The 13,834-nt window shown below is 53.3% G+C and overlaps 1 protein-coding gene across 2 annotated transcripts in view; it reads right to left on the bottom strand.

Annotated features, from left to right (window-relative positions):
* The window catches only part of Pacsin1 (protein kinase C and casein kinase substrate in neurons 1), a 52,158-nt gene that overhangs the window by 16,619 nt on the left and 21,705 nt on the right, over positions 1 to 13,834 (bottom strand). The window contains exon 1 of one of the 2 annotated variants that reach the window (XM_029533118.1): positions 2,613 to 2,779. The exons of the other annotated variant lie outside the window; for it this stretch is intronic. The gene's annotated coding sequence lies outside the window, so the exon portion shown is untranslated. Of the gene's footprint in view, positions 1 to 2,612; positions 2,780 to 13,834 lie in introns of those variants that run through there. 2 annotated transcript variants of the gene reach the window in all.

Here is a 13,834-nt window from a genome sequence, read left to right as displayed (position 1 = left end):
GAGTCAGATATGCTGGCTATGTGGGCGTGGGTAACACTACGTCATGCTAAGGATGAATCGGGCTCCCCCACCGTATGGGAGAAGGGAGCACAGGTTCTCTTTGGTGGCGGTGGCGAGACAGCTGTGGTGAGAGCAGACCTAGCAGCTCGCTCTCCCCACTTTTCAGTCTCTCAAAGGGAGTCACATCGCCAGTCCTGCCTGGGCACCTGCTCAGGACACTGCCCTCCCACTTCAAGAACCTAATCCCAGAGCCCAAAGCTCCAACTCGGGCTCTGTGTGGCAGCCATGGCTCTCAGGGAGGATGCCAAGTGCAGCCGGGGAATTCTGAGCCTCTGGGGGTGAAATTCTAAAGGGGTTGGACAGGCAAGAAACAGGAGGGCCAGTAAATGACAAGGCTGTGCTTGGACAAGCGCTGTAGAGAACCTCGGCCCCAGAAGAGGTCAGGGAACAGCAGCTGGGGCCAGCAACCGCACCACTCAATACAGATGGCCAAAGAAGGCCGAACTGAGGTGACATTTGAACAAAGACCTGAGGGAGGGAAGGGAAAGAGCCCTGAGAAGCACTCAGTCAGAGGGCCCAGCCCGCGCACAGGCACTGAGGGGGAATCAGGGCTTCTATGGGTTAGGTGGTTACAGCAGACTGAGGGGGGAAAGGGAGGGATGGGGGAAGGGCCAGGGAGACGCTGTATCCAGGTCTTCCAGCTCAGGATACCTGACTTTTTCCGTCCCAGTGACACAGGAGTCACTACCAGGACTGAGGAGATGTGGGATGTGGTCTAGGTTTCATTTCTAAGGCTCTCTTGCCCCAGGGCTCTTGCCGCAGGGAGAACAGAGCCTTGTGGCAGGGTACCCAGGAGAGTCGGTTACAGGAAGGAAGAGAAGGCAAGGGTGGAGATACTGTGCCTCTGGAGTCAGGCGTGCTGAGAGGAGTGGAGGGGTGACTTTGGAATTGGGGTCTGGGCAGCTGACATGGACTGAATGGAGCTGCTTTGGGGAGCCCAGGACCCTGTCAGCTCCAGGTCTTTGAGCACCAGGGCCTTCCTTGGGCTCTCTCTTAAGTATTGGGGTCTGGGCAGCTGACATGGACTGAATGGAGCTGCTTTGGGGAGCCCAGGACCCTGTCAGCTCCAGGTCTTTGAGCACCAGGGCCTTCCTTGGGCTCTCTCTTAAGTAGAAGCTCCGAGGAAGAGTGGGGTCTCAGCCTGGGGTCCAAGCAGGTGGTTTGACTGCAGACAAACCCGGGGAACCCCATCCTGAGTCTAGTGGCAATGGAGTATATGCCAAATATCGTCCAAAAACTGAACTCTGCTAAGAAGAGGGGGGTGGGGAGGGGGCAGACAGGGCAGGGAGAAGGAGGCAGAGGTCATGTGAGGGGCAGGTGCTGGCTAAAAGCCTCTGTCTTCCAGACATCACTAAGCCCATGACCAAGCTGACTGCCTGAGGTCAGTGGGTCTGACCGCAGAGGGCAAGGCAAAGCAGCTCAAAGCTTCAGTGAGGGAGGGAAGGGGGGAGGAGACGGAGTTCAGAGGGGGTTACCTGCACCCGTCCCCATTCTTGCCTGCAAACCTCTGGTCTCTCACCTCCCAAGCCCCTGAGTGTAAGGTGTGAATCCGTACCCACACTCCCAGACTGTAGACTCGAAATCTGCAGAAATCAGCACCCACCACAAACCACAAGAGGTTCCCACCCTGCAGCGGGTCCTCTGACCTGAGCGCCCAGGGGAGGGAGGGAGACCCACGCTTCCTGAAGGACCAAGGACTAGCAGGGTGGGTGTGCTGGCCCTAGCCCACTCTCAAGATAGCCCTCTGAGCAGGGTTTCCTGGCTACCTCAGCTCAGCTCCTCCCAGTGTCCCCTCCTCCGGAGCAGCAGCAGCGGTAGCTTCTCTGCAGTGTCCCTGTACCCAGAGTAGCAGAGAGCAGGTCCCCAGGAGCACCGCTGCGGAGGGACAGAGAAGCGGAGGAAGGCCACAAGCATACCCACAACATAGAGATCCCCGGCTGGCTGGGGGTTGGGACCAGGAACCCTTCCGAGAGTTGCGGGTCATCCCATTCGCAAGAAAAGCACGGGGGGGGGGGGTTGAGCTGACTCAGCCCACTGTACAAGCCCACCCAGGAGTCACCCCCAGAGGTTCTGGTGTCAGATGGGAGGTTCGCAACAAATGACCAGAGACTAGCAGATCTCTGCCCCGAGGCCAGTGGGTCTGGCCGCAGAGGGCAAGGCAAACCAACAGGACCGTAAGGATGGGAGATGAGCGCCCTTCTCTCCACGCCTGGCCCCTCCCTGTCTGGCACCGAACTAGGGGAAACACATAGCGCCATGGTAAGACTCTAGCCCCTTCTACCCGGTGTCCCCAGGGAGTGGGGCAGCTCTAGAAGTCACGTCCGTGGTACTGACAAGGAAGGAGATACAGACGAGAAGAGACAAGACGACAGACAGGAGACAGACCCGATGCGATGCAGAGAGCAGGTCCCTGGCCCCCAGAGCCCCACGGACTTGCCCGGACCTGCACAGACCTGCATGCTTGCTACCTGGTGCAGATAGCAGGAAGACAGGGGCGCTGGGTCCCCACTCTCCACGCAGACTTCTCCAGACACCCCCCCCCCATCGCCTACCTGAGCCCGGCTGGGCACCAAGCTGGGGACAGATGGGCGCTTACTGCCCCGCTGGGCCAGACCAGGGTCGGAAGGGCTGGCTGGTCACCTGCTCCGTGGCAGCAGGCAGGACGGGGGCGCCTGGCGTCGGGCTCGGGGCTCGGTCCTCGGGGTCGCCTCCAGCGCGCTCTGGCTCGGGAGGCGACAGCGCCCGAACTGCAGGAGCCAGCTCCCCGCCCCCACGCGCCGGCCTCCCCCCCCCCGACCCGCCTCCTTCCCCAGCCACCCACCGCCCGCTGCTCGTTTCTATGGCAACCGGGCAATGCTGCGCACAGACGTCCTCCCTGGGTGGACGGCAGGGGACGCCCTCTTTCTGCACCACACCGCGGTGACCCGGGCGCAGGCGCGCCTCTCGTGAATTTTCGCTGCCCGCACGGGTTTGTCGGACATCCCCCCCCTCGGCCGCCAGCCTCACTGCAGGACATGTGATGCTCCTGCTTTGGTCTTTACACTTCACAGAACCCTAAGCTTAATCATCGGGGATCAGTGACCAGACCCTCCCCTACCCCCACCCCCCAAGTCCTGCCATGTTGACTGTGAAATACTGACACAATCTAGTACCATAAGAGTTCATACCCATTATACGTATTCATGGATTTACATTCAAGACTGTGTTGTCCTGACTCGCTGGAGCCTCACAGCGCAGACTCACGGGAGATCCTCCTGCCTCTGCCTCCATCCGGAGTGCTGGACAGTGAAGAGCCAGCACACTGGTACTGCTTTATTAACAATAAGGATAATTGGCTGGGCAGTGGTGGAGGCACTCCACCAGGGGTGTAGAGGCAGGCAGATCTCTTTGAGTTCGGGGCCAGCCTGGTCTACAAAGGGAGTTCCAGGACAGTAGAGGCTAAAGAGACCCTGTTTCCACACACACACACACACACACACACACACACACACACACACGCACACGCACGCAGTATTTTTTACATGCATGTGTGTGTGGAGGCCAGTGGACAAGCTGGAGCTTGGTTCCTTGGGAGCTCAGCTGTTGGCCTGCACTAGCCCACCATAGAGCCCTATTGTTTCCACCTCTTCAATGCTGGAATTATAAGTGTGTACCACTATGTCTCTGGTTTTTATGTAGGCCCTAGGGATTTGAACTCCGGTTCTTAAGCCCTTGAGTAAAACACTGGCTGAGCCATCTTGATGCTTCCCATGGTTTTTTTGTTTGTTTGTTTGTAAGATTTACTTTATTTATGCCTGTGCCTACAGAGAACGGAAGCTTTGCCTCTCCTAGAGCTGGAGGGACTCTTAGATATGGATGCCAGGATTCAAAGTCAGGTCCTCTGAAAGAGCGATACATGCTGAGCCATCTCTCCAGCCGCCCCTGTGTGGCTCTATGTGTGGCTGTGTCTAAGGCTGCCCTTAAATCTGCTACGGAGCCGGGCGGTGGTGGCGTACGCCTTTAATCCCAGCACTCGGGAGGCTGAGGCAGATGGATTTCTGAGTTCGAGGCCAGCCTGGTCTACAAAGTGAGTTCTAGGACAGCCAGGGCAACACAGAGAAACCCTGTCTCGAAAAACCAAAGGAAAAAAAAATGCTACGGAACTGAGGCTGGCCTTGAACTACTGATGTTTCTGCCTCCGTTTCTGACGGAGTGTTCCATTTTATAGCCTGGATCTGGGTCTCAGCTAAGAGCTCTCCAGTTGGCCACTCTGAGGCCCCTGGCACTCACATCTAGGCAACACTGCGTACATATTTGATCCACACACCCAAGTGTGTCAGCGCACACGCCTACTCACAACACACGTCCCTCTATTACATGTATTTGCATGCATGCATTTCCACAAGTCTGTGAACCAGCTCACCTGTGCACAGGAAGCATCACACATCCTTGAGACGTGCACACACATGTGTACACTGATCCAGAATCCACAACACACAAACTTCCTACATCACTCCAGCTTCCCCTCTGAGCCCTCAGCCTGGGTGTGAGGATGCTCCCTGAACACAGCAAAGTGCCCTGAGCTAGGCTCAAACCAGGAACTGCTCCACAGGCACGGTGTGGCCATGGGGCTGCACCCGATGTTAATGAGCTGGACCATGTGGCTCACCTGTGTGTTGCTGAAGGAGAACCCGTAGGGCATAGTCAGGCCACCACTGCCCCACCCTGTAACTCCTCTTTGTGAGCCAAACCTGATGCTACCTGGAGCTTCTGGCCCTGGCCTCACTCACCCCTATTGTTGACCAAGCCACCTTCTGAGCTCCAGGCTCCACACAGCCTTGTGGCCGGATCCAGGAGGAGTGGTGGCCAGAGACTAGAGCACCAGGGTCCAGGATAAACGGCATGACCTACAGGACATCTGTCCCCAGCTAACACTACAATGAGGCCTGCCCTGTAGTGTCTGTCCCTTGGGGACCCTTCTCTGCTGCCGACAGCCTTGTCTGAGAACACACACACACACACACACACACACACACACTTGTGTACACATACACACACATTCTGTGGCTAAATCCGCTCTGACTCACAAGGACAGGTTTGTGTTATCACTTATGACTCAAGGTTCCCCATCTGCACCTCCTTGTCCCCCCCACCCCCATGATAGATTAGGCAGAGCCTCCTATTCCCTGAAGCACGGTTCCCCGTGCCTATGGTATCTTTGCACACAGTTGCTCCTAGAACAAGATCCGTGCAAGACGCACTCTGGGGTCATGGAGTTCCTCACGTGTTCCGGGGGTCCCCAGTCCCCTGCTAAGAGTCACGCTCCAGTCTTGTTTCATGGGCCGAGTTCCACCCCACCCCAGCACTGCTCCCCAGAGAGGGCAGATAAAAAAAGAAGACAAAAATTTGTTTTGATAAACAAAATGGGAGGGGGGGTCTGTTTGGTTTTGTTTTTCCTTTTTTTTTTTTTTATACTGGGCACTGAAGCAAGGGATGAAGGGGCTCCCCAGCCATTTTTCTAAAAAAGAAAAGAGAAAGGAGACAAAGAAAGAATATATATAATCTTTGTTGGGGCAAGAAAACACTTGGGTTAAGAGCCTTGACTGCTCTTTCAGAGGACCTGAGGGTTCAGTCCCTAGAACCTATATGATAGCTTATGACTGTCTGTGTGACGGTGTGTAGATGCTCTGCCCAGGGAGTGGCACTATTAGAAGGTGTGGCCCTGGTGGAGTGGGTGTGGCCCTGGTGGAGTGGGTGTGGCCCTGGTGGAGTGGGTGTGGCCCTGGTGGAGTGGGTGTGTCACTGTGAGTTTTAAGACCCTCATCCTAGCTGCCTGGAAGCCAGTCTTCCATTAGCAGCCTTCAGCTCCTTCAGCACCATGTCTGCCTGGACGCTGCCATATTCCTGCCTTGATGATAGTGGACTGAACCTCTGAACCTGTAAGCCAGCCCAGTAAAATGTTGTCTTTATAAGAGCTGCCTTGGTCACAGTGTCTGTGCATAGCAGTAACACCCTAAGACAGTCTGGAACTCCAGTTCCAGGAGATCTGACACCTGCTTCTGGTCTCCGAGAGCACCAGGCACGCATGTGGTGCAAGACATACATACAAGCAAGAAGAACACTCATAAGATAAAAACTGAATCTAAGATTCTGCAGAGGTATAAATACAAAATGGCCCACTTTGGATTCACACATGTATCTCCCTCACTGAATAGCATCTGATTGAGTGTTTTTCAAAAGGAGAAGGGGGGGGAGCAAGGCAAGTGGAAGACAACAAGAACAGCATTAAAAAGAGTCCATAGAGGCTAGAGAGATGGCTCAGTGGTTAAGAGCACCGACTGCTCATCCAGAGGTCCTGAGTTCAATTCCCAGCAACCACATGGTGGCTCACAACCATCCGTAATGGGATCTGACACCCTCCTCTGTCTGGTGCACTCCTCTGTCATGCAAGCACACATGCAAATAGCATGTTCATATAAATAAATATGAGAAAAGTGAGTCCGGTGGTGGACTGTGAGATTGTAGTTAATAGGGGAAAGGCAATTTTAAAGATTTATTTATTTTATGTAAGTACACTGTAGCTGTCTTCAGACACTCCAGAAGAGGGCGTCAGATCTTGTTACGGATGGTTATGAGCCACCATGTGGTTGCTGGGATTTGAACTCCGGACCTTCGGAAGAGCAGTCGGGTGCTCTTACCCACTGAGCCATCTCACCAGCCCGGGAAAGGCAATTTTTAAAGGAACAACATCGGATCAATAGGAATAAGAGTTTGGCTTTATGATGAGTTTTATAAAGACAATAAATTTACTTATAAAGGACACAGGATAGTGTGTGTGTGTGTGTGTGTGTGTGTGTGTGTGGGCCAGGTGTTGGGGTACAAACCTTTCATCCCAGTACTAAGGAGGCAGAGGCAGGCGGATCTCTGTGAATTCAAGGCCCCCTAATCTACACAGTGAGCTCCAGGACACCACAACTGTGGTGGTTCGAATATGCTTGGCCCATGAGGGGTGGCACTATTAGGAGGCGTGGCTTTGTTGGAATGGGTGTGGCCTTGTTGGAGGAAGTGTGTCACTGTGGGGGTGGGCTTTTAGCCCTCCTACTGTACAAGTTCTTCCTAGTGTAGAAGGAGACCCTCTCCTGGATGCCTTCAGAATAAGACATAGAACTCTCTCGGCTCCTCCAGCTCCATGTCTTTCTGGATGCTGCCTTGCTTCCCCCCATGATGATAATGGTCCGAACCTCTGAACCTGTGAGCCAGCCCTGATTAAATGTTTGGTCATGGTGCCATGGTCATGGTGTCTCTTCACAGCAATGGAAACCTAAGACAAGAATCTTTTTGACATCTCTTTCAATCTTTTAGGATTTGTTTGTTTGTTTGTTTTGTTTTTCGAAACAGGGTTTCTCTGTACAGCCCTGACTGTCCTGAAACTCACTCTGTAGACCAGGCTGGCCTCGAACTCAGAAATCCGCCTGCCTCTGTCTCCTGAGTGCTGGGATTAAAGGCGTGCGCCACCACCGCCCGGCTAGGATTTTTTATTTTTATTTTTTTATTTTTATTTATGTCTATGAATGTTTTGCTGAGCTGTCTCTCCAGTTTCACGATTTTTTTTCTTATGTGAGCGTGTGTGCACATGTGTGTGCGCATATGCCCACCCCTATGTGGTGGTGAACTTCTGGAAGTTAGAGGAGAGCCCACGGGGCACAGTTCTCTCATTTCACCATAGGAGTTCCAGGGTTGAACTCAGGTGGCCAGAATTTACCACACATACCTTTATCCGCTGAGCCATGTCACCAGCACTCCTAACAAGTCCCTATTTTTCATTTGGGGACAGGGTCTCCAGAGGTTGCTGGGTCTGGCTTTGACCTCAATCTGCAGCCCAGGCTGGCTGTCGCCTTCCATCCTGCGGTGCACACCACCAGGCCCTGGTTCTTAGTAATGACCCTAAGTAATGACACACACAGACACAGACACACACAGACACAGATACACACACACAGACACACGCACACACACCCCAGCCCCCAAGCCAAGTTCATCTTTCCTCCAAAGAGAGGTTCCACCCAAAACGATGAAGACAGCTGCCCTCCCAGTGAGTTTAAACCAGCCCATCTGCCGCCTGGCAGACCCGAGTCCACATTCACCATACAAGTCCATGTCAACCAGAAGGCTGCTACCAGTCGAACTAAGCCAGCCACAGACTACAGGAAATATCACAACACTGGAGATGCTGATGCAAGGTGGCAAGCCCTGCCCCCACCCCCAGTGAGCTAGAGGACTCAGCTGCCCTGCAGGGCAGGAGAGGGCCACAGCACCTACTAGGAAACAGACTCTGAGACTAAGTCATCTTCCCAAGGTGATAAAGTCAAGAAAGGGCCTGGCTGGGCCTCTCTGCGTCAATCTTTATGATCTTTTGACTGCGTTATGAAAGACTTAGCTGGAACACCTGGCAAAGAGCCACTTGAAGTCTGTAAGGCTTAGAGCCAAGTTTGGTCCTCACCCTCAGCAAATCAGAGGTAGAAGAGTCAAATTGTATCGGAAGCATCGGGCAAGCCTGGGCACCAGGGCCAACATCTAGGAGTTGGCTGCCAGTTTTCCTCGGGCCAAGAGAGCTCCAGAGCAGAGGCTCTCTGGAGAGGGTCACAGCTGGGGTGGGGAGGGACTGGCTTCCCAGGTGCTGTAGCAGACACAGAAACAGACACAGACACACACAGACACAGACACAGACACACACACACACACACACACACACACCCCAGCCCCCAAGCCAAGTTCATCTTTCCTCCAAAGAGAGGTTCCACCCAAGACAATGAAGACAGCTGCCCCTCCCAGTGAGTTTAACCCAGCCCCCATCTGCTGCCTGGCAGACCCGAGTCCTGCCATCCCACACTCTGATACCAGAAGGACCCTGTGGGAGGAGCAGACCCCTCCTGTCGCCTTCTCTCTAGAGAGGGTGTCCTCTCTACGCCACCCCTACCATTAGCCTAATCTGGCCCACCTACTTCAGGGAAGCTCCTCCCCCGACCCCCGTGATCCAGTCACAGTCTTCTGCTCCCCCAAGTGTAGCTCCAGTTCTCCCATGACCTTTGCCCTTGTTCCCACCCTTTAACCAGGACAGCCTAGACAAGGCCAGTGTGACACAGAGGCCCACACAGCAGCTGCTCTCAAGCCCTCCCCTGTGGCACCCACTTCTGTCACCCCTGCTGTGGCTTCTTGCCCAGCCCCCAAAACACTCACCGCCCCTGCCCTCATCCTGGCACAATTATCCACGTGTTCCCCAGCACCAAGACCAATGCAATCAGGGATCATTAGCTGCTGCTTTGCATGTCATTTGCATAATGTTCTCTTGACTGCCAAAATGCCAGAATCCTCCCGACCCCTGATCCGCTCTGCAGAAATATGACAGACAGGCTCCACTGAGGGTCTGCATAGGAGGCTGAACACGTGGGCCCTGGGAGGTGAACTGGCAGAAGCAGCATCAGAGCCCTCAGGCCCGGAGGAGGGCACTGGACGCTGACTGAGCAGCCTGCTGAGTCCAGGCAGCAGGCACAGGGCTTGGTAGCTATGAAAACGGGAGTCTTGGGGCAGCTAAGGCTCCACTGCTCAAAACCTGGGTCCAAGGCTGGGGGTGAAGGTCAGAGGGAGAGGACAGACCTAAGCAGGTGGGTGGGTAAGGGTTTTACACACACACACACACACACACACACACACACACACAGATATACACACATACATACACACAGATACACCCACATACATACACACACAGAGATACACATACACAGATACACACACACACATACATACATACATACATACACACAGATACACACACATACATACACGCAAACACACACACATACATACATACATACACACAGATACACATACACACATATACATACACGCAAACACACACACATAACCACACACACACATAACCACACACAGATACACACACACACAGAAGGAGACAGAGAAACAGAGAAAAGAGACAGCAGAGACAGAGACAGGGAGCAGGCACAATCTGTATTGCCCATCAAGACATGTAGAACTCTGGTTTGACCGCAGGCATCCTGCATCAGAATATGCAGCTCACAAGCCTGGGCCTCTCTGTATGAGACCCTCGTCCAATGCACAGCTGAAAGATGAAGCCGGCACCATCACTGTGCTGTGTCTGAATAAATCCCATGCTAGTGTCTTGAGTATGTTCAGCCAGTATTTCTGAACACCTACTATGTGCAGTGCTACCCTTTGGAGAAGGGTGGGGCACACAGTAGATAACGAGCCTTACACCATCCCTAAAATCGGGGTCATTTCATGCCAAAAGGGGATTTACATGATAAATTATGTAATTTCAAATGCTAGCCCCTGTTATCTGAAAAAATAAAGCTGGCTAAAAGGAAAGACTGTGAGTGTAAAACCATTTTAGAGCTTGTGGTGCTCGGGATGGGGCCCAGGGATGTGCTCTACCACTGAGCTACACCCCCGGGCTACAGCCTCTCTCTGAAGAGGTGACATTTGAATAGACCTAAATAGAGGGAGAGAGGGAGATGTGTGATGATCTGTGGGCAGAGCGGTTCTGGCAGAGAAAACAGAAAAGGCGAGTGTCCTGAAGTGGGGGACTCAGAATTACTGCATGGGTGGATGGGTGGATGGGTGGGTATAGGGGTGGGCAGGTAGAAGGATGAATGAATAGGCCAGGTATGATGTGAACACCTTTAATCTCAGCACTGGTGAAGCAGAGGCAGGTGAGTTCAAAGCCAACCTGCTCTATATGGTGAATTCCAAGCCAGGCAGGGCTATAAAGTAAGACCCTGTCTCAAGAAACAATAGTAGGTAGATGGACAGGTGGACGGGGATGGATGGATGAGTGGGTAGATAGGTGGGCGAGTAGGTAGCTAGATCATGGATCAGTGGATGGGGAAAGAGCGGGGGAGGGGGAGTGTGGATGTGGAGATGATGATGGGTGGGGGTGGGGTGGGTGAGGTGGGTGGGTGGGTGGGTGTCGAGAAGGATTACACAGACAGAGAACAAGGTCAGGGTAAGAGAGGGAAGCGGGGCTCCGATGTAAAAGGACTTTGTCAGCCATATTGAACATCCAAACGTACTCTACAATGATGGAAGGAGCCTTTCTTGTCGGTTCGTTGGAAGGACTCAACAGCATAATAAAAACAACGGGGATGGGGGAGAAGCAGTGAAGCTGAGGGCAGGGAGAGGGAAATCGCAGAGCTCGGAGAATATTCAGCTGAACCACAGGAAGGAGATGGCTTGTTGAGAGAAGGAACGGACAGAGGCTTGCCAGCCTAACGGAAGATGGAACGTGCTCGAGGAGGGGGGAAACAAGACCTAAAAAGGCATTCAAAGAGAGGGCAGAAAAACAAACAAGCCAAAACACCCAGATAGATAAAAAACGCAAGCCAGCAACACCAAGGCAAACACAACTGGGTTCTCAGAAGACACTGGCGGAGTCCAGAGGAAAACAGACCACAGTGGCTTACTCAGAAGAGGAGGCCTCTGAGAGAAAAGAGCTGTCCCACCCCTCACCCCTACCCCTGCCCCCGCCCCCACCCGGGTCCTGAGAGGCCACTCCTGTGGGTGACTTGGGGTCAGGTCTCAGTGAAGGACTCTGAGAGCAGGAAAGTAAAGTGGATGAGTAACAAAGCATGGAAGATGACAGGCTGCAGACCTCTGGAATTCTCTATAGTGTGAGCTGAAGTAAGTCACATCGTAACAATGTAACCATTATCACCGTTATTGCTTTGTCTCTGAGCTCTCGCCATTTAAATCAGCTAAAACGACTTTCCACTGAGCATAGGCTTTCTTAATCCTCCTCAAAGAATAAAACAACATCAAGGTGTCAAGCGGATAAATATTAAAATATACATTTAAGTCGGGTGTGGTGGAGCACGCCTTTAATCCTGTCCCTGGGGAGGCAGAAGTGGGAGAACCTGTGTGCGCTCAGGCCACCTGGGACTACATAGTGGGATCTAGGACAGCCAGGACTACGCAGTGAAACTCTGTCTCAAGTCAGTTCCCCAGTTTCATTAATTAATAACACAGCCTGGGCCACCAACTGGACATTCCTGAAGCAAGAAGTCCAAGGGACAACAGACACTAAGGGGCCACTGAAGCACGCAATGCAGGGCTGGGGATGTGACTCGATTGCTGGAATGTTTGCTAGCACATATAAAGCCCCGGCTTCTATGCCCTGCACCGCGTAAAACAGGTAGTGCTTACAAGACGCGGGCAGGCGGATCTCCATGAGTTCGAGGCCAGCCTGGTCTACAGAGTGAGTTCCCGGACAGCCAGGGCTACACAGAGAAACCCTGTCTTAAAAAGAGGCTGGGGAGCTGCCTCATCCAGTAAAAAAGAAGAAAAGAAAGGGAGGGAAGAGGAGGAAGGCAGGGGGAGAGGGTTAGGGGAGTGGGGGGAGAGCACATGCCAGTGCAAGGCCACATGGAACCCAAGGCCTGCTCCTGCACCTCATACTCTAGCCTCCTCTGCTGTGACCCCCAACAGTGTACAGCTCACACTTAGGGATGCTGCATCCTCTACAGTCATGCACTATATTTAGAAATGATGCTCCGATCCGGTCCTCCATTAAACAGTACTAGCAATAGCATGAGGCAAACGGAGCCCAGCTGGCCCCCAGGAGGAGGCGACCAGGAGCTATGCCTTCCCTCATGACAGCACCAAGGCTCTCTGGGCGAGTCACATCTCAACCTGAAGGGGGCAGTGGGGACATCCAACTCAGAAGTGGAAGTCAAGTGCAGAAGTAAATGTCTGTGCTCCACAGCCCTTCCTCCTCTGCCTTCCCGACTGGTCCCAGATTCGTGTGAGGGAGAGCACAGGGTGTGGCTCAATGGTATGCATGTGCTTACGTGTGTAAGGGAGGCCCTGGGTTCCATCTCCAGCACACGTGCATACACACAGGCACGCACACACACACACATACAGAAGGACGCGCGTACACACACAGACTGGTGTCCACCATGGTTTTTCCAACTCAGCGCCAGCTGACGTATGAGGCTTTTTTGAGCTCTTTGGGACCCCAGCAGCATCCGGGCCTGACTCCACCAGACCCAACAGGCACCCTTCTCCAAGACATGTTAAAACATGCAGACATTGCCACGTGTCTCCTGGGAGCAAGTGACCCCAGACTAAGGAGCTTTTCAGCAGAGTGGATGCTTGTTAAGCACAAACTGCGGGCTGCTGTGGTGGTTCAGGCCTGTTATCCCAACTTGGGAGGCTGAGGCAGGAGGATGTGGAATTCAAGGTCTGCCTGGGCTACAAAGTGATCAAGGCGAAACTGGATTAACTTAGTGAGACCCTGCCTCAAAACAAAAGGTAAAAACACAAGCTTAGCCCATCAGTGGTGGTGCTCGCCTTTAATCCCAGCACTCAGGAAGTAGGAGCAAATGGATATCTTGAGTTCGAGGCCAGCCTGGTCTACAGATGGAGTTCCAAGACAGCCAAGGCTACACAGACCCCCTCCCCCCAAATGTTTTTGAAACAAAGTCTCACTATGTAGCCATAACCACAGCTGGTCTTTGAAGGGGGGACTGGGGACTTGAACTCAGGATGTCATGCTTCTTTTACTCATCTTCAATGTCACCCGTGCAGCAGCACGTATCAGAATTGCCGTCCTTGGGGGCTGGTGAGATGGCTCAGCGGTTAAGAGCACCACCTCCTCTTCTGAAGGTCCTGAGTTCAAATCCCAGCAACCACATGGTGGCTCACAACCATCCATAATGAGATCTGACGCCCTCTTCTGGAGTGTCTGAAGACAGCT

This window comes from Mus pahari, chromosome 21 (assembly GCF_900095145.1).
Source record: "Mus pahari chromosome 21, PAHARI_EIJ_v1.1, whole genome shotgun sequence".
NCBI classification, from domain to species: Eukaryota; Metazoa; Chordata; class Mammalia; order Rodentia; family Muridae; genus Mus; species Mus pahari.
The sequence above is the reverse complement of the archived record's forward strand: the minus strand, read 5'-3'. Positions and strand labels throughout refer to the sequence as shown.